The 20,523-nt window shown below is 36.1% G+C and overlaps 1 pseudogene; it reads right to left on the reverse strand.

Moving 5' to 3' along the window:
• Nucleotides 1-19,835: 19,835 nt before the first annotated feature.
• Nucleotides 19,836-19,955, reverse strand: LOC148542159 (5S ribosomal RNA; annotated as a pseudogene).
• Nucleotides 19,956-20,523: the final 568 nt, after the last annotated feature.

A 20,523-nucleotide genomic window follows, 5' to 3' on the forward strand; every position in this document is an offset into this window, starting at 1 on the left:
CTCTTTCTATGTCCCAAAATTGGTCATCAACAGTTTTACTAGAACCGGGTTGACCCACATTATTTTCATTAAATATTTTCTCAAACAGGTCCATTCTTCTCCTATTCCCTATTATTGAGAACATAATCAATTTGAAATGTCAATCAGACCAGCCACCTTAATACCCAAGGTGAACACAATTCAATAAGAAGAAGGTGGTAATGGCGCTTAGTCTTAGTTCAATCAAATAAGTGTCTAGATGATCATCAGTAGAAGCACTCCCCAAGTATCAAGGGTGGCAGCTCCTTCTCCCAAGTACTGTTGTTCAGATAGCGTGTAATCCTTTAAGATAAAATAATTGTTTCAATATAAAATCTATTAAAATACATATAAACTCTTTATGTGGTTCACTAAATTCTGAGTCTCCTAGGAGAAATTCTTTACATGATTAAATCCCTCTTACATGGTCAATGGATGTATATAATGATTGGACATCAATGGTTGCCCAATGATAATCCTCCTCCACGACAAAATTTTCTACTAATTGCAGTATAGTCGTGTTATCCTTCGTGTATGATTTCAATTTGTAAACATATTTACTCAAAAAGATTTCCACATATTCAGAGATATGTGCTGTGAGTGAATCAATCCCTGCCACTATTAGTCTCCCGGGAGGGTTTTTTAAACATTTGTGTATTTTTGGGAGAAAATAGAATATGGGTATTACCGGAGTGTTCCTCATCAGGTATTGAAAGTCATCCTTAGTTAAAATCTCTTGTCTTAACGCATCTACCAATATCAACGTGAGTTCTTCTACAAACCCTGTTGTTGTACAAACCCCATCCAATTTAGTATATGAGGAAACATCGTTCAATAATATCATACCTTCTGTCTCGTAGTCCTTTCTATTCATGATCACTAAACCCCCTCCCTTGTCTGCCTGTTTTAATACAATCTCCTTGTTATCTCTTAGTGTTGTTAGGGCTTTTCTTTCAAAATTAGTCAGATTGCTTTTAATTTTCAATCCCTGTTTGGTGTTACTCCCATCGCACAAATCTTTTTTCACTAATTGATAAAACATTTAAATTTGACTACTCTTTGATTCTAGGGGGTAGTATTTTGAAGGTGGTTTTAGACCGGATTTGGAACTGGTACTCATATTGCTCAATATAGGCTCCTTTTTAGTAAAATGTCTTTTTAATGTTAGTTTTCTAATACATTTAGTTAGATCAATAAACACTTGAAAGTTATTGGGCTGTATTGTGGGGGATAAGGAGAGGCCCTTATTCAGGAGTAAGATCTCTGCTTCAGTGAGCTCATGGCTGAAAGATTAAATACACCCTTAATCTTTACATCCACTTCTGTTGTTAATTTTGTAGATTTCTTCTTTTTTTGAACTCGTTTAATGCCCACCCCTCCTTCCCTGTCGTCTGCATACCTTCTTTTTAGTGGTGAGGATTGTTTTACTTCCTCCTGGCATCCAATTATTCCCAAAGGTTTCTCTTTTGGGTCTGAGGCCAGTGGGGATAAAACATCCAAATTAATGTTGGATCCTGGTCTGCTCAAGGCAGAATAGTGATTTTTATGTTCAAAATTAATTCTTCTTGGTGTCACTATTCTTTTCCATGAGTAATTGGGTTTGGACTGTGCCCTAATCCATTCCCCTAAGCCCCTCTGTCTGGAATTATCCCTAGGGTGGGGATATATTCCATTCATAGTTCCATTCCATTTCTTAATTTTCCCATTCCGATAATCCATCTTATCTCTAAAGAATTTCTTTTCTTTAGTTTTAATAACTTCTAATTCAATTCTCTCCAATTTTTTAACTAGAACCACCTCGTTTATCTTATATTCCTCACTTGTTTTTAGATTTTCCATCTCTACTTCCTTCTTTTTCAACTCTTGTTCAATTTCTATAAGATCTATTTTTCTCTTCCATAATGAGTTGCATTAATCTTTTTGAACAATCATGAAGTATGCAAGCCCATTCTTTGATGAAATCCTCATTTTGACTCGTAAAGCTCGGCTGTTTGTTAATCCTAAACCCTCTAGGAATCCTGTTCACTTTAATATACTGTTCTAGTCCTGCAATGTCCCACCAAGCCCTGATTTCTTTACTCAGGACTCTTTCTATGTCCCAAAATTGGTCATCAACAGTTTTACTAGAACCGGGTTGACCCACATTATTTTCATTAAATATTTTCTCAAACAGGTCCATTCTTCTCCTATTCCCTATTATTGAGAACATAATGAATGTGAAATGTCAATCAGACCAGCCGCCTTAATACCCAAGGTGAACACAATTCAATAAGAAGAAGGTGGTAATGGCGCTTAGTCTTAGTTCAATCAAATAAGTGTCTAGATGATCATCAGTTGAAGCACTCCCCAAGTATCAAGGGTGGCAGCTCCTTCTCCCAAGTACTGTTGTTCAGATAGCGTGTAATCCTATAAGATAAAATAATTGTTTCAATATAAAATCTATTAAAATACATATAAACTCTTTATGTGGTTCACTAAATTCCGAGTCTCCTAGGAGAAATTATTTACATGATTAAATCCCTCTTACATGGTCAATGGATGTATATAATGATTGGACATCAATGGTTGCCCAATGATAATCCTCCTCCACGACAAAATTTTCTACTAATTGCAGTATAGTCGTGTTATCCTTCGTGTATGATTTCAATTTGAAAACATATTTACTCAAAAAGATTTCCACATATTCAGAGATATGTGCTGTGAGTGAATCAATCCCTGCCACTATTGGTCTCCTGGGAGGGTTTTTTAAACATTTGTGTATTTTTGGGAGAAAATAGAATATGGGTATTAACGGAGTGTTCCTCATCAGGTATTGAAAGTCATCCTTAGTTAAAATCTCTTGTCTTAACGCATCTACCAATATCAACGTGAGTTCTTCTACAAACCCTGTTGTTGTACAAACCCCATCCAATTTAGTATATGAGGAAACATCGTTCAATAATATCATACCTTCTGTCTCGTAGTCCTTTCTATTCATGATCACTAAACCCCCTCCCTTGTCTGCCTGTTTTAATACAATCTCCTTGTTATCTCTTAGTGTTGTTGGGGCTTTTCTTTCAAAATTAGTCAGATTGCTTTTAATTTTCAATCCCTGTTTGGTGTTACTCCCATCGCACAAATCTTTTTTCACTAATTGATAAAACATTTCAATTTGACTACTCTTTGATTCTAGGGGGTAGTATTTTGAAGGTGGTTTTAGACCGGATTTGGAACTGGTACTCATATTGCTCAATATAGGCTCCTTTTTAGTAAAATGTCTTTTTAATGTTAGTTTTCTAATACATTTAGTTAGATCAATAAACACTTGAAAGTCATTGGGCTGTATTGTGGGGGATAAGGAGAGGCCCTTATTCAGGAGTAAGATCTCTGCTTCAGTGAGCTCATGGGCTGAAAGATTAAATACACCCTTAATCTTTACATCCACTTCTGTTGTTAATTTTGTAGATTTCTTCTTTTTTTGTACTCTTTTAATGCCCACCCCTCCTTCCCTGTCGTCTGCATACCTTCTTTTTAGTGGTGAGGATTGTTTTACTTCCTCCTGGCATCCAATTATTCCCAAAGGTTTCTCTTTTGGGTCTGAGGCCAGTGGGGATAAAACATCCAAATTAATGTTGGATCCTGGTCTGCTCATGGCAGAATAGTGATTTTTATGTTCAAAATTAATTCTTCTTGGTGTCACTATTCTTTTCCATGAGTAATTGGGTTTGGACGGTGCCCTAATCCATTCCCCTAAGCCCCTCTGTCTGGAATTATCCCTAGGGTGGGGATATATTCCATTCATAGTTCCATTCCATTTCTTAATTTTCCCATTCTGATAATCCATCTTATCTCTACAGAATTTCTTTTCTTTAGTTTTATCAACTTCTAAATCAATTCTCTCCAATTTTTTTACTAGAACCACCTCGTTTATCTTATATTCCTCACTTGTTTTTAGATTTTCCATCTCTACTTCCGTCTTTTTCAACTCTTGTTCAATTTCTATAAGATCTATTTTTCTCTTCCATAATGAGTTGCATTAATCTTTTTGAACAATCATGAAGTATGCAATCCCATTCTTTGATGAAATCCTCATTTTGACTCGTAAAGCTCGGCTGTTTGTTAATCCTAAACCCTCTAGGAATCCTGTTCACTTTAATATACTGTTCTAGTCCTGCAATGTCCCACCAGGCCCTGATTTCTTTACTCAGGACTCTTTCTATGTCCCAAAATTGGTCATCAACAGTTTTACTAGAACCGGGTTGACCCACATTATTTTCATTAAATATTTTCTCAAACAGGTCCATTCTTCTCCTATTCCCTATTATTGAGAACATAATGAATGTGAAATGTCAATCAGACCAGCCGCCTTAATACCCAAGGTGAACACAATTCAATAAGAAGAAGGTGGTAATGGCACTTAGTCTTAGTTCAATCAAATAAGTGTCTAGATGATCATCAGTTGAAGCACTCCCCAAGTATCAAGGGTGGCAGCTCCTTCTCCCAAGTACTGTTGTTCAGATAGCGTGTAATCCTATAAGATAAAATAATTGTTTCAATATAAAATCTATTAAAATACATATAAACTCTTTATGTGGTTCACTAAATTCCGAGTCTCCTAAGAGAAATTCTTTACATGATTAAATCCCTCTTACATGGTCAATGGATGTATATAATGATTGGACATCAATGGTTGCCCAATGATAATCCTCCTCCATGACAAAATTTTCTACTAATTGCAGTATAGTCGTGTTATCCTTCGTGTATGATTTCAATTTGAAAACATATTTACTCAAAAAGATTTCCACATATTCAGAGATATGTGCTGTGAGTGAATCAATCCCTGCCACTATTGGTATCCTGGGAGGGTTTTTTAAACATTTGTGTATTTTTGGGAGAAAATAGAATATGGGTATTAACGGAGTGTTCCTCATCAGGTATTGAAAGTCATTCTTAGTTAAAATCTCTTGTCTTAACGCATCTACCAATATCAACGTGAGTTCTTCTACAAACCCTGTTGTTGTACAAACCCCATCCAATTTAGTATATGAGGAAACATCGTTCAATAATATCATACCTTCTGTCTCGTAGTCCTTTCTATTCATGATCACTAAACCCCCTCCCTTGTCTGCCTGTTTTAATACAATCTCCTTGTTATCTCTTAGTGTTGTCGGGGCTTTTCTTTCAAAATTAGTCAGATTGCTTTTAATTTTCAATCCCTGTTTGGTGTTACTCCCATCGCACAAATCTTTTTTCACTAATTGATAAAACATTTCAATTTGACTACTCTTTGATTCTAGGGGGTAGTATTTTGAAGGTGGTTTTAGACCGGATTTGGAACTGGTACTCATATTGCTCAATATAGGCTCCTTTTTAGTAAAATGTCTTTTTAATGTTAGTTTTCTAATACATTTAGTTAGATCAATAAACACTTGAAAGTCATTGGGCTGTATTGTGGGGGATAAGGAGAGGCCCTTATTCAGGAGTAAGATCTCTGCTTCAGTGAGCTCATGGGCTGAAAGATTAAATACACCCTTAATCTTTACATCCACTTCTGTTGTTAATTTTGTAGATTTCTTCTTTTTTTGTACTCTTTTAATGCCCACCCCTCCTTCCCTGTCGTCTGCATACCTTCTTTTTAGTGGTGAGGATTGTTTTACTTCCTCCTGGCATCCAATTATTCCCAAAGGTTTCTCTTTTGGGTCTGAGGCCAGTGGGGATAAAACATCCAAATTAATGCTGGATCCTGGTCTGCTCAAGGCAGAATAGTGATTTTTATGTTCAAAATTAATTCTTCTTGGTGTCACTATTCTTTTCCATGAGTAATTGGGTTTGGACTGTGCCCTAATCCATTCCCCTAAGCCCCTCTGTCTGGAATTATCCCTAGGGTGGGGATATAATCCATTCATAGTTCCATTCCATTTCTTAATTTTCCCATTCCGATAATCCATCTTATCTCTAAAGAATTTCTTTTCTTTAGTTTTAATAACTTCTAATTCAATTCTCTCCAATTTTTTAAATAGAACCACCTCGTTTATCTTATATTCCTCACTTGTTTTTAGATTTTCCATCTCTACTTCCTTCTTTTTCAACTCTTGTTCAATTTCTATAAGATCTATTTTTCTCTTCCATAATGAGTTGCATTAATCTTTTTGAACAATCATGAAGTATGCAATCCCATTCTTTGATGAAATCCTCATTTTGACTCGTAAAGCTCGGCTGTTTGTTAATCCTAAACCCTCTAGGAATCCTGTTCACTTTAATATACTGTTCTAGTCCTGCAATGTCCCACCAAGCCCTGATTTCTTTACTCAGGACTCTTTCTATGTCCCAAAATTGGTCATCAACAGTTTTACTAGAATCGGGTTGACCCACATTATTTTCATTAAATATTTTCTCAAACAGGTCCATTCTTCTCCTATTCCCTATTATTGAGAACATAATCAATTTGAAATGTCAATCAGACCAGCCACCTTAATACCCAAGGTGAACACAATTCAATAAGAAGAAGGTGGTAATGGCGCTTAGTCTTAGTTCAATCAAATAAGTGTCTAGATGATCATCAGTAGAAGCACTCCCCAAGTATCAAGGGTGGCAGCTCCTTCTCCCAAGTACTGTTGTTCAGATAGCGTGTAATCCTATAAGATAAAATAATTGTTTCAATATAAAATCTATTAAAATACATATAAACTCTTTATGTGGTTCACTAAATTCTGAGTCTCCTAGGAGAAATTCTTTACATGATTAAATCCCTCTTACATGGTCAATGGATGTATATAATGATTGGACATCAATGGTTGCCCAATGATAATCCTCCTCCACGACAAAATTTTCTACTAATTGCAGTATAGTCGTGGTATCCTTCGTGTATGATTTCAATTTGTAAACATATTTACTCAAAAAGATTTCCACATATTCAGAGATATGTGCTGTGAGTGAATCAATCCCTGCCACTATTGGTCTCCCGGGAGGGTTTTTTAAACATTTGTGTATTTTTGGGAGAAAATAGAATATGGGTATTACCGGAGTGTTCCTCATCAGGTATTGAAAGTCATCCTTAGTTAAAATCTCTTGTCTTAACGCATCTACCAATATCAACGTGAGTTCTTCTACAAACCCTGTTGTTGTACAAACCCCATCCAATTTAGTATATGAGGAAACATCGTTCAATAATATCATACCTTCTGTCTCGTAGTCCTTTCTATTCATGATCACTAAACCCCCTCCCTTGTCTGCCTGTTTTAATACAATCTCCTTGTTATCTCTTAGTGTTGTTAGGGCTTTTCTTTCAAAATTAGTCAGATTGCTTTTAATTTTCAATCCCTGTTTGGTGTTACTCCCATCGCACAAATCTTTTTTCACTAATTGATAAAACATTTCAATTTGACTACTCTTTGATTCTAGGGGGTAGTATTTTGAAGGTGGTTTTAGACCGGATTTGGAACTGGTACTCATATTGCTCAATATAGGCTCCTTTTTAGTAAAATGTCTTTTTAATGTTAGTTTTCTAATAAATTTAGTTAGATCAATAAACACTTGAAAGTCATTGGGCTGTATTGTGGGGGATAAGGAGAGGCCCTTATTCAGGAGTAAGTTCTCTGCTTCAGTGAGCTCATGGCTGAAAGATTAAATACACCCTTAATCTTTACATCCACTTCTGTTGTTAATTTTGTAGATTTCTTCTTTTTTTGAACTCGTTTAATGCCCACCCCTCCTTCCCTGTCGTCTGCATACCTTCTTTTTAGTGGTGAGGATTGTTTTACTTCCTCCTGGCATCCAATTATTCCCAAAGGTTTCTCTTTTGGGTCTGAGGCCAGTGGGGATAAAACATCCAAATTAATGTTGGATCCTGGTCTGCTCAAGGCAGAATAGTGATTTTTATGTTCAAAATTAATTCTTCTTGGTGTCACTATTCTTTTCCATGAGTAATTGGGTTTGGACTGTGCCCTAATCCATTCCCCTAAGCCCCTCTGTCTGGAATTATCCCTAGGGTGGGGATATATTCCATTCATAGTTCCATTCCATTTCTTAATTTTCCCATTCTGATAATCCATCTTATCTCTAAAGAATTTCTTTTCTTTAGTTTTAATAACTTCTAAATCAATTCTCTCCAATTTTTTACCTAGAACCACCTCGTTTATCTTATATTCCTCACTTGTTTTTAGATTTTCCATCTCTACTTCCTTCTTTTTCAACTCTTGTTCAATTTCTATAAGATCTATTTTTCTCTTCCATAATGAGTTGCATTAATCTTTTTGAACAATCATGAAGTATGCAATCCCATTCTTTGATGAAATCCTCATTTTGACTCGTAAAGCTCGGCTGTTTGTTAATCCTAAACCCTCTAGGAATCCTGTTCACTTTAATATACTGTTCTAGTCCTGCAATGTCCCACCAGGCCCTGATTTCTTTACTCAGGACTCTTTCTATGTCCCAAAATTGGTCATCAACAGTTTTACTAGAACCGGGTTGACCCACATTATTTTCATTAAATATTTTCTCAAACAGGTCCATTCTTCTCCTATTCCCTATTATTGAGAACATAATCAATTTGAAATGTCAATCAGACCAGCCACCTTAATACCCAAGGTGAACACAATTCAATAAGAAGAAGGTGGTAATGGCGCTTAGTCTTAGTTCAATCAAATAAGTGTCTAGATGATCATCAGTAGAAGCACTCCCCAAGTATCAAGGGTGGCAGCTCCTTCTCCCAAGTACTGTTGTTCAGATAGCGTGTAATCCTATAAGATAAAATAATTGTTTCAATATAAAATCTATTAAAATACATATAAACTCTTTATGTGGTTCACTAAATTCTGAGTCTCCTAGGAGAAATTCTTTACATGATTAAATCCCTCTTACATGGTCAATGGATGTATATAATGATTGGACATCAATGGTTGCCCAATGATAATCCTCCTCCACGACAAAATTTTCTACTAATTGCAGTATAGTCGTGGTATCCTTCGTGTATGATTTCAATTTGTAAACATATTTACTCAAAAAGATTTCCACATATTCAGAGATATGTGCTGTGAGTGAATCAATCCCTGCCACTATTGGTCTCCCGGGAGGGTTTTTTAAACATTTGTGTATTTTTGGGAGAAAATAGAATATGGGTATTACCGGAGTGTTCCTCATCAGGTATTGAAAGTCATCCTTAGTTAAAATCTCTTGTCTTAACGCATCTACCAATATCAACGTGAGTTCTTCTACAAACCCTGTTGTTGTACAAACCCCATCCAATTTAGTATATGAGGAAACATCGTTCAATAATATCATACCTTCTGTCTCGTAGTCCTTTCTATTCATGATCACTAAACCCCCTCCCTTGTCTGCCTGTTTTAATACAATCTCCTTGTTATCTCTTAGTGTTGTTAGGGCTTTTCTTTCAAAATTAGTCAGATTGCTTTTAATTTTCAATCCCTGTTTGGTGTTACTCCCATCGCACAAATCTTTTTTCACTAATTGATAAAACATTTCAATTTGACTACTCTTTGATTCTAGGGGGTAGTATTTTGAAGGTGGTTTTAGACCGGATTTGGAACTGGTACTCATATTGCTCAATATAGGCTCCTTTATAGTAAAATGTCTTTTTAATGTTAGTTTTCTAATACATTTAGTTAGATCAATAAACACTTGAAAGTCATTGGGCTGTATTGTGGGGGATAAGGAGAGGCCCTTATTCAGGAGTAAGATCTCTGCTTCAGTGAGCTCATGGCTGAAAGATTAAATACACCCTTAATCTTTACATCCACTTCTGTTGTTAATTTTGTAGATTTCTTCTTTTTTTGAACTCGTTTAATGCCCACCCCTCCTTCCCTGTCGTCTGCATACCTTCTTTTTAGTGGTGAGGATTGTTTTACTTCCTCCTGGCATCCAATTATTCCCAAAGGTTTCTCTTTTGGGTCTGAGGCCAGTGGGGATAAAACATCCAAATTAATGTTGGATCCTGGTCTGCTCAAGGCAGAATAGTGATTTTTATGTTCAAAATTAATTCTTCTTGGTGTCTCTATTCTTTTCCATGAGTAATTGGGTTTGGACTGTGCCCTAATCCATTCCCCTAAGCCCCTCTGTCTGGAATTATCCCTAGGGTGGGGATATATTCCATTCATAGTTCCATTCCATTTCTTAATTTTCCCATTCCGATAATCCATCTTATCTCTAAAGAATTTCTTTTCTTTAGTTTTAATAACTTCTAATTCAATTCTCTCCAATTTTTTAACTAGAACCACCTCGTTTATCTTATATTCCTCACTTGTTTTTAGATTTTCCATCTCTACTTCCTTCTTTTTCAACTCTTGTTCAATTTCTATAAGATCTATTTTTCTCTTCCATAATGAGTTGCATTAATCTTTTTGAACAATCATGAAGTATGCAATCCCATTCTTTGATGAAATCCTCATTTTGACTCGTAAAGCTCGGCTGTTTGTTAATCCTAAACCCTCTAGGAATCCTGTTCACTTTAATATACTGTTCTAGTCCTGCAATGTCCCACAGGCCCTGATTTCTTTACTCAGGACTCTTTCTATGTCCCAAAATTGGTCATCAACAGTTTTACTAGAACCGGGTTGACCCACATTATTTTCATTAAATATTTTCTCAAACAGGTCCATTCTTCTCCTATTCCCTATTATTGAGAACATAATCAATGTGAAATGTCAATCAGAACAGCCACTTTAATACCCAAGGTGAACACAATTCAATAAGAAGAAGGTGGTAATGGCGCTTAGTCTTAGTTCAATCAAATAAGTGTCTAGATGATCATCAGTAGAAGCACTCCCCAAGTATCAAGGGTGGCAGCTCCTTCTCCCAAGTACTGTTGTTCAGATAGCGTGTAATCCTATAAGATAAAATAATTGTTTCAATATAAAATCTATTAAAATACATATAAACTCTTTATGTGGTTCACTAAATTCTGAGTCTCCTAGGAGAAATTCTTTACATGATTCAATCCCTCTTACATGGTCAATGTGGATGTATATAATGATTGGACATCAACGGTTGCCCAATGATAATCCTCCTCCATGACAAAATTTTCTACTAATTGCAGTATAGTCGTGGTATCCTTCGTGTATGATTTAAATTTGTAAACATATTTACTCAAAAAGATCCCCACATATTCAGAGATATGTGCTGTGAGTGAATCAATCCCTGCCACTATTGGTCTCCCGGGAGGGTTTTTTAAACATTTGTGTATTTTTGGGAGAAAATAGAATATGGATATTACCGGAGTGTTCCTCATCAGGTATTGAAAGTCATCCTTAGTTAAAATCTCTTGTCTTAAAGCATCTACCAATATCAACGTGAGTTCTTCTACAAACCCTGTTGTTGTACAAACCCCATCCAATTTAGTATATGAGGAAACATCGTTCAATAATATCATACCTTCTGTCTCGTAGTCCCTTCTATTCCTGATCACTAAACCCCCTCCCTTGCCTGCCTGTTTTAATACAATCTCCTTGTTATCTCTTAGTGTTGTTAGGGCTTTTCTTTCAAAATTAGTCAGATTGCTTTTAATTTTCAATCCCTGTTTGGTGTTACTCCCATTGCACAAATCTTTTTTCACTAATTGATAAAACATTTCAATTTGACTACTCTTTGATTCTAGGGGGTGGTATTTTGAAGGTGGTTTTAGACCGGATTTGGAACTGGTACTCATATTGCTCAATATAGGCTCCTTTTAAGTAAAATGTCTTTTTAATGTTAGTTTTCTAATACATTTAGTTAGATCAATAAACACTTGAAAGTCATTGGGCTGTATTGTGGGGGATAAGGAGAGGCCCTTATTCAGGAGTAAGATCTCTGCTTCAGTGAGCTCATGGGCTGAAAGATTAAATACACCCTTAATCTTTACATCCACTTCAGTTGTTAATTTTGTAGATTTCTTCTTTTTTTTGTACTCGTTTAATGCCCACCCCTCCTTCCCTGTCGTCTGCATACCTTCTTTTTAGTGGTGAGGATTGTTTTACTTCCTCCTGGCATCCAATTATTCCCAAAGATTTCTCTTTTGGGTCTGAGGCCAGTGGGGATAAAACATCCAAATTAATGTTGGATCCTGGTCTGCTCAAGGCAGAATAGCGATTTTTATGTTCAAAATTAATTCTTCTTGGTGTCACTATTCTTTTCCATGAGTAATTGGGTTTGGACTGTGCCCTAGTCCATTCCCCTAAGCCCCTCTGTCTGGAATTCTCCTTAGGGTGGGGATATATTCCATTCACAGTTCCATTCCATTTCTTAATTTTCCCATTCCGATAATCCATCTTATCTCTAAAGAATTTCTTTTCTTTAGTTTTAATAACTTCTAATTCAATTCTCTCCAATTTTTTAACTAGAACCACCTCGTTTATCTTATATTCCTCACTTGTTTTTAGATTTTCCATCTCTACTTCCTTCTTTTTCAACTCTTGTTCAATTTCTATAAGATCTCTTTTTCTCTTCTATAATGAGTTGCATTAATCTTTTTGAACAATCATGAAGTATGCAATCCCATTCTTTGATGAAATCCTCATTTTGACTCGTAAAGCTCAGCTGTTTGTTAATCCTAAACCCTCTAGGAATCCTGTTCACTTTAATATACTGTTTTAGTCCTGCAATGTCCCACCAGGCCCTGATTTCTTTACTCAGGACTCTTTCTATGTCCCAAAATTGGTCATCAACAGTTTTACTAGAACCAGGTTGACCCACATAATTTTCAATAAATATTTTCTCAAACAGGTCCATTCTTCTCCTATTCCCTATTATTGAGAACATAATGAATGTGAAATGTCAACCAGACCAGCCGCCTTAATACCCAAGGTGAACACAAATCAATAAGAAGAAGGTGGTAATGGCGCTTAGTTTTAGTTCAATCAAATAAGTGTCTAGATGATCACCAGTTGAAGCACTCCCCAAGTATCAAGGGTGGCAGCTCCTTCTCCCAAGTACTGTTGTTCAGACAGCGTGTAATCCTATAAGATAAAAAGTGGGAGAGAGAGCGCCTCCTAGTGCAGTATTATATATTTATGATAACCTCCACCAGGTATAGTCTCCTCTGTGTGAATGGGGGTGTACCTAAGTAAGTGGAATACACCACTTATGTATCAGCATAAATTACCTTGTACCCAATTCCTGTGAATAACCTGGTATCAAGTCTCCATCATCATAAAAATATATAAAGAGAGAATACCATAGTGTAACACAACACAAACAAGTTTAATTTCTAATGTAGAACAAAGGCAAATGCCCGTACATAAAAACAAGATATTTAAAGCTTATCTATAAGTCTGTAGGTCTGCAGCAGCACTTATGTTGCCTCCATAGTATGTCACCTGTCCAAGATGTATAATACCTCAACACATTTCGTCCAATTCATAACCATAAGGACTTCATCAGGAGGATATTTCATACTCATCTTAGCACTCTATATATACCCTAATCAATTGGCCTGAGTACTGGGCGTGTGTACCGCCAAAAGCCTGCTCACACTGTTTGCATTCCACACTCCCGGAAGCAGCCCGGAAATGCATTCCAACTACCGGAAGTATGTGAGCTATCTCAGCTCTTTACCGCTTTCTGGATCTTACTGGAGGCCCCTCTCCATGTGCCCCCCGTCCAAAAGTGACGGGGCATCCTGGATACCACCAGCATTCACAATGTCACTATCTCCAGGCGCCGTGTCACATTCAGACCTGGTGGACACATGGTTCTTGGTCGGCCATTTTGTCAAGGTTTTTACCTCTAGTGTTTCCATGGCAGCCATTTTGCCATGTATTTTAGTCGATGCTTAATGGTGGCCATTTTATTGAGGTTTTTTCTTCTAACATTTCCCCGGCGGCGATTTTCTCGTGTATTCAGGCTATTGGGAAATCCGCAGTAAATGCGCTACAAGCACTCAGGTCCCACATGGTCAGTTCACTGGGATACCGACCCAGTTACAACAATATTGCAATTACTAATGATAAAAGACATCTACTCAGCAATAAGTTAATGTCAGATAATAAATAAATTAAAATAAAGTGACTAAATTATGTTAAGATAAGAATATCAGAATGGCCATACTAAAATCATTTCAATTAATACCCAAACCACTAAAAGAATTATTTAAAAAAAATATAAAACAACATAAAATCTTCATATTAGAAAAGGAGCAATTTCATAATTATCGTTTAGACCATGGGGTACTTGAGTGTTAAGTGTATAAATCCAGAACATCACTCTTCTGGATAATTTATTCTCTAAATCCCCCCTTCATTCTCCCATTGTCACATGTTCTATGGCTTTAAATCTGAAACCTCCCACCTCGGAATTATGAACCAGCTTAAAATGTCTGGGAACACTGTGGTTATCCTGTTTATTCTTAATACTGTGCACATGTTCTTGTATTCGCATTTTAAATGGTCTTTTTGTTTTACCTATGTACTTCAGTTTACAAGGACATTCCAGGACATAGATTACCCATGTAGTTACACAATTAATATGTTCTCTTATCGGAAAACTTTTTGAATCATCAAAATTCATAAATGACTTAGTAATAGGATGTGTGAACCTACAAATATTGCAATGACCGCACTTAAAAAAGCCCTTGCATTGACTTTCCCATATATTCACATTTCCTGTTGTCTTTATTTTCAGCTGGCTAGGTGCAAGTATGCTTTTTCAGTTTCTCGCTTTTTTAAAAACCACTTTCGGTTTGTCTGGTAGGATGCTATTCAGAATCCCATCCATCTTCAATATCCCCCAATGTCTCATCAATGTATTTCGTATCCTTTTTTCATCTTTATTAAATGGGGTAATAAATAAAATGTAATACTCTTTGTCACACATTTTCTTTTTGTATCTTAAAAGATCAGACCTGTTAGTGTTAATTGTCCTATTAATAGATTCTTTCAGGAGATCCTCAGGATGCCCCCTGTCTTTATATCTATCTGTGTACTCTTTAAGTTGCTCTTCACATTGGTCTTGTGCACTGCAGTTGTGCTTTACTCTGCAAAACTGTGAAAATGGAATATTAGTTTTCCATTTTAGAGCATGACCGCTGTTAAAATATACATATGAATTGGTATCAACAGATTTCACGAAACTCTGTGTTTGAACCCCAGTTTCAGTATTCATCAATATCAAATCTAAATATTCTATTTGATAGTCATCAAATTTAGAAGTAAAAGATAGATTATATGTATTTGTACCAATAAATTAGTACCAATAAAATCATTAAGCATTGACTAAAATACATGGCAAAATGGCTGCCATGGAAACACTAGATGTTAAAACCTCAACAAAATGGCCGACCGAGAACCATGTGTCCACCAGGTCTGAATGTGACATGGCGCCTGGAGATAGTGGCATTGTGACTGCTAGTGGGATCCAGGATGCCCGGTCACTTTTGGACAGGGGGCACATGGAGAGGGGCCTCCAGTAAGATCCAGAAAGCGGTAAAGAGCTGAGATAGCTCACATACTTCTGGTATTTGGAACGCACTTCTGGGCTGCTTCCGGGAGTGCAGAACGCAAACAGCGTGAGCAGGCTTTTGGCGGTACACATGCCCAGTACTCAGGCCAATTGATTAGGGTATATATAGAGTGCTAAGATGAGTATGAAATATCCTCCTGATGAAGTCCTTATGGTTATGAATTGGACGAAATGCATTGAGGATTATACATCTTGGACAGGTGACATACTATGGTGGCGACATAAGTGCTGCTGCAGACCTACAGACTTACAGATAAACCTTGAATATCTTGTTTTAAGTACGGGCATTTGCCTTTGTTCTACATTAGAAATTAAACTTGTTTGTGTTGTGCTACACTATGATATTCTCTCTTTATATATTTTTATGATGATGGAGACTTGATACCGGGTAACTCACAGGAATTGGATTCAAGGTCATTTATGCTGATACATAAGTGGTGTATTCTACTTACTAATGTACACCCCCATTCACACAGAGGGGACTATACCTGGTGGAGGTTATCATTAATATACAATACTGCACTAGGAGGCGCTCTCTCTCCACCTTTTTATCATATATATATATATATATATATATATACAAACACACATGAATATACATACATATATACATGTATATTCATACATATATACATATACATATACATATATACATATATATATATATATATATATATATATATATATATACAGTATATATACACACACATATATATATATATTATATATATATATATATATATATATACACATAAACACACACAGTAGTTTGAGCCGGTCAACCCACCTATGAAGGCATTTAGCCTTGCAGAATCACATGCCGGGTCTTCCTCCTCGCTCCCCACTTGTATCCTACTGCAGCAAAACCTTACTCCATCCTGCTAGGTTGCTGACTGTGACTGTCAGCATCCTTGCGGTAGTGGCTGCTGTGTGTGCTGTTCCTCAGCTCCCGGCAGGCACAATCATGTGACGTCATGTCACTGCATGCCTTAAAATTCATGCTGAGCAGCCTGAATGAAGTCAAGAGCCAGAGCTGCTCCTTGCAGCTTCTGAGCTCATCTTTTATAATAACCGTGATCCTGGGTGGTTTGGTGCACAACCAGAACACCCCGTAGTTTTACCTGACAGCCAGCCAGGTCAGAATGAGCTTCTGTGCAGAAGCTCATTCTGACACCCCAGGGGTGCCTAAACCTAACACCCCCTCTCCGCTCCCTAAACCTAACACTCCTGGGGGGTTGCCTAACCCTAACCTTCCCCCGGGGGTGCCTAATCCTAACCCCCCTTCACCTAGCCTTATCCTAACCCTCCTGGGGGGTGCCTATCCCTAAGTCCCCCCAGGAGCCCCCTAACCTAAGCCCCCCCACAGTCCAGAAGACACACTCCCGAACTTACCTCATTCGGGCCTGCATCATTCTGGATTCTGGCATTTATCTCAATACCTATCATACATCCCTAGCCAGCATTCTGCCATCGGGATGGTGACCTGTGACTGCAAAACTACATCCTGTATCTTAGCATCTCTACATTTGTCACATTCTTCCTTTCACACAAAATATCTATTGGTGTCTTACAGAGCTCTGTTTTCAGCTCCCCTACCCCTCCATAGCATAATGCTGTGAAACTCAGGATCAAGAAGAGAGGGAAGGACTAACATGACATTACACCCCCCATATCCCCAATTCACTTGGAGGTGAACTGGATGTAGGAGGGTGACCTACTCTCCCCAGAGTTTGTGGGGACATCCCATAATTTTGCAGATACATGGACATTCCAGGATAGTAGACAAGTATAATATCATGCAATTGACCTGTGGTAGTTTAAACACTTTAAATATCTGAAATGTTTATAATCCAGTATTCTGCTTTTCAGAATACAATTTCAATATATGATAAATTGGCTAAAACTCACATATTGGAAAGTCATCTGTTTACTAAATTTACAACTAAATAACTCTAGAGCCCAATCCTTTTAATTACTGGTATTGTATCTAAGAAACAAACAGTGTTTTCTCTATTTAATATTGTGTACTAAAGTGATTTTTAATTATATTGGCATTACTTTGCTTGCGCAAATCAATGCAGTGTAGAACCAATTTACCTTTGATTGTCAGGCTGTAATTGGCTAACATTGAATGTCAATGTGCTCATAGCTGTTAATATGCTGTTAGCATTCATTTTAGATGTGTCTGCTTAAACATATTCAAAGAGCCACTGTAAACATATAAAGGTGAAAGGTTAATTTACAAGTAGCAGCTAATTTACATAAACTCTTCCCATTCTTGAATATTGCTGTCACTGTCAGTTGCGCAGTTTGATAATACTGTATGTGTAAGATAAATTTATTTTTCTCAGTAGATGGAAGTCCTTTGCCACATCTAATTAAGTGAATGTAGATAAACAGCATGGAACTTCTCCTGCCTACTTAATAAGGCCACAGGAGGCTGGATATTTCCTCTATAGAAGAATACGTAAACTAATTTAAATATCAATTTACTGATCCTTCTCAGAGCTTCTTATATAATTTTCAATGCATTTTACCTTTTCCCTATTTTTCAACATATCAGTATCTTTAACATTAAAGTAAATCTGTCACCTACAGTTACATCAGATAAATGAACAAAAACTATAAATAATAAGCATGGCACATTTGTATTAGAACAGTAATGTTTATTCTGAATTAATCTTTTCTTGTTCAATTTATTTTTTTGAGATTCAGATAAATCAGATGATCCAAGTCCAGAAGCTCAAAACATTACCATGCAGAAATATAAAATTAATCAAAGCAATAAACTAACAAAATGAACCAGAGGTACTGAATACATTTGGCATTAAAGGGATAAGGAGAAGAGGGAGAAAATGGTGTGATAACCGTAATGGGAATAGAGGGTGACGGAAGGAAGAAAGTGAGGGATATGAAGGTGATTCAGGGGGAATCCTTACAGGGAGGATAGTTTGGCAATAACAGGACAGGGTGCTGACAAATGTATGTTTTAAAAAATTAAATTTGAAAATTGTAGAATTGGAAAAATATTTTTTTTGGGAATATGGAATAATGAATGAAGGTGTGAAAGGTGGCAAAAACATGGGAACAGGTTAAGTCATTAATGTATTTTTTGTCACTTGCCAACCAAGAGGAAAATTTTTGGGGAAGCTCAGATTATTGAATAGAGTAATAACAGTGCTAGGATAAGACAAGAGCCCAAAGTGTTTTTCCGAAGCCCTCTCCCTTTATCTTTGTAAAACTTATAGTCAGATACATCCTTGCTCATATGTTGAACAAAGTAAGAAAAATTAGTGAGAAATTCAAAATGGTAATGTTTGAAATAAATACAGATGTCAAAGGAAGACATTCATGTTAATAGTGTTGACACTGCCTAACCATGAGATAAAATGTTGGTGCCAATTTTACATATCCAATTTAATTTGAAAGAGTAAGTGGGGAAATTTTGGCTGAAACAACTGATGATATTTTCTGATAATCTGAATCCCCAGGTATTTATTTTTTTAAATGAGAAATGGAAAGTATTGTTTCAAGTGGCATTGTGTTACATCCATTATGTAGATGTCCAGAGTTTCTATTTGTTGAAGATTCATTTTTAAACCAAGCAGTGGTCACAAAGGTTGATAAGAGATACAATCAGAAGTGCTTGTAAGGGGAACATTTGTGTATAAAGGTATTTTATGTTCTGACGTCCTCATCTTAATGGTACAAGAAAAGAAAAAGGTAGAATTTCACACAGAACTCAAAAAATAATGATTGCAAATATTATTAAGAACCAACCATTAGTTATCTAGATACTGCTGCATCAATGATTATTGTTGGTGATGCTCCCACATCCCAATAACACATAAGTTAAAGTAAAAAAGAAAGGAAAAGAGAGGGCTAGTAGCCGGGGCACTCTTGACAACAATTTAAATGCGATCTTTAGTCATATGTTATTGAAATTGATAATCAATACATCACACATAACACAAATATTGCATAGACATATTATATAAGGTACAAAAAAGAAGAAAGTTAATTGCTAGAGCATATTTAAATGGATATTTGCAGAAAATTTGTAGATATAAAAAGTAACTTTTAATGAATATTGTATTAAAATGAATGAATATCCCTATAAATAAGATTATATAATATGGTTGTAAAATTTTATCAAATATATATCTCTTTCAAATTATAAACTAGGACGAAAATAATATATATCGGGTAATAAGACCCCCACATAAATTCATATATGCGTTTGGATGGATTGGTACCCAGATATCCTGGTCGTATGTCTAATGATAAGTTAATATTGGGAGTATACTGATCCCTAAATATATAAAATTGGTGATACTGAGTTTCCACTCTTCTGTGTTGCCAAACTGTCCCAATCCACCTCCAATATTAATAACCTACAGCAACCTGGTATTCCCAAGTGGTCTTCCATCCAAGTACTGACCAGGCCCATCACTGTATAGCTTCCAAGATCAGACAAGATTGGGCATATCCAGTATGGTATGATTGTAGGTAATTTCCCAAATGGGGAGTGTGAATGCCCAGGTATACACAAAGCAAGAGTATTTGTAGGACTAACTCATCAGAGAGGTCCACTTTATTAAATAATACACAGTATCAACAAAAGTATTGCATGAACATACTTTAATTATTTTCAAACAACTTATTACACATACATATGTAGCAGCACAGTCAATTGTATTTATCAGACTGATTGCAAATTAATACCTATTTACCAGGCTATTTGTATGACAATGATTCACTCTGACAGTCTACATAGTAGATAGTTCAATTGGTTCTTATTTACACACCAATAATTCATTCTGACATTCATTGTATTACGCAATTTGTGTAGTAATTAATAAATATAGTTCACAGATGAATGATCTATTCATACGCCCACCACACTTGTCTAATTCAAACCTTATCTAGTTAAAATATTAACAGAAAAGGTCAGATAAAGGTCTTAATTCACTGAGATGTCTGCAGAGAACAATTGTTCATGTCAGGAAAAATTGCATATATATATATATATATATATATATGTATATATACATATATATATATATATATATATATATA

Source organism: Taudactylus pleione, unplaced genomic scaffold (assembly GCF_031769625.1).
Source record: "Taudactylus pleione unplaced genomic scaffold, aTauple2 ptg000015l, whole genome shotgun sequence".
Classification (NCBI taxonomy): domain Eukaryota; kingdom Metazoa; phylum Chordata; class Amphibia; order Anura; family Myobatrachidae; genus Taudactylus; species Taudactylus pleione.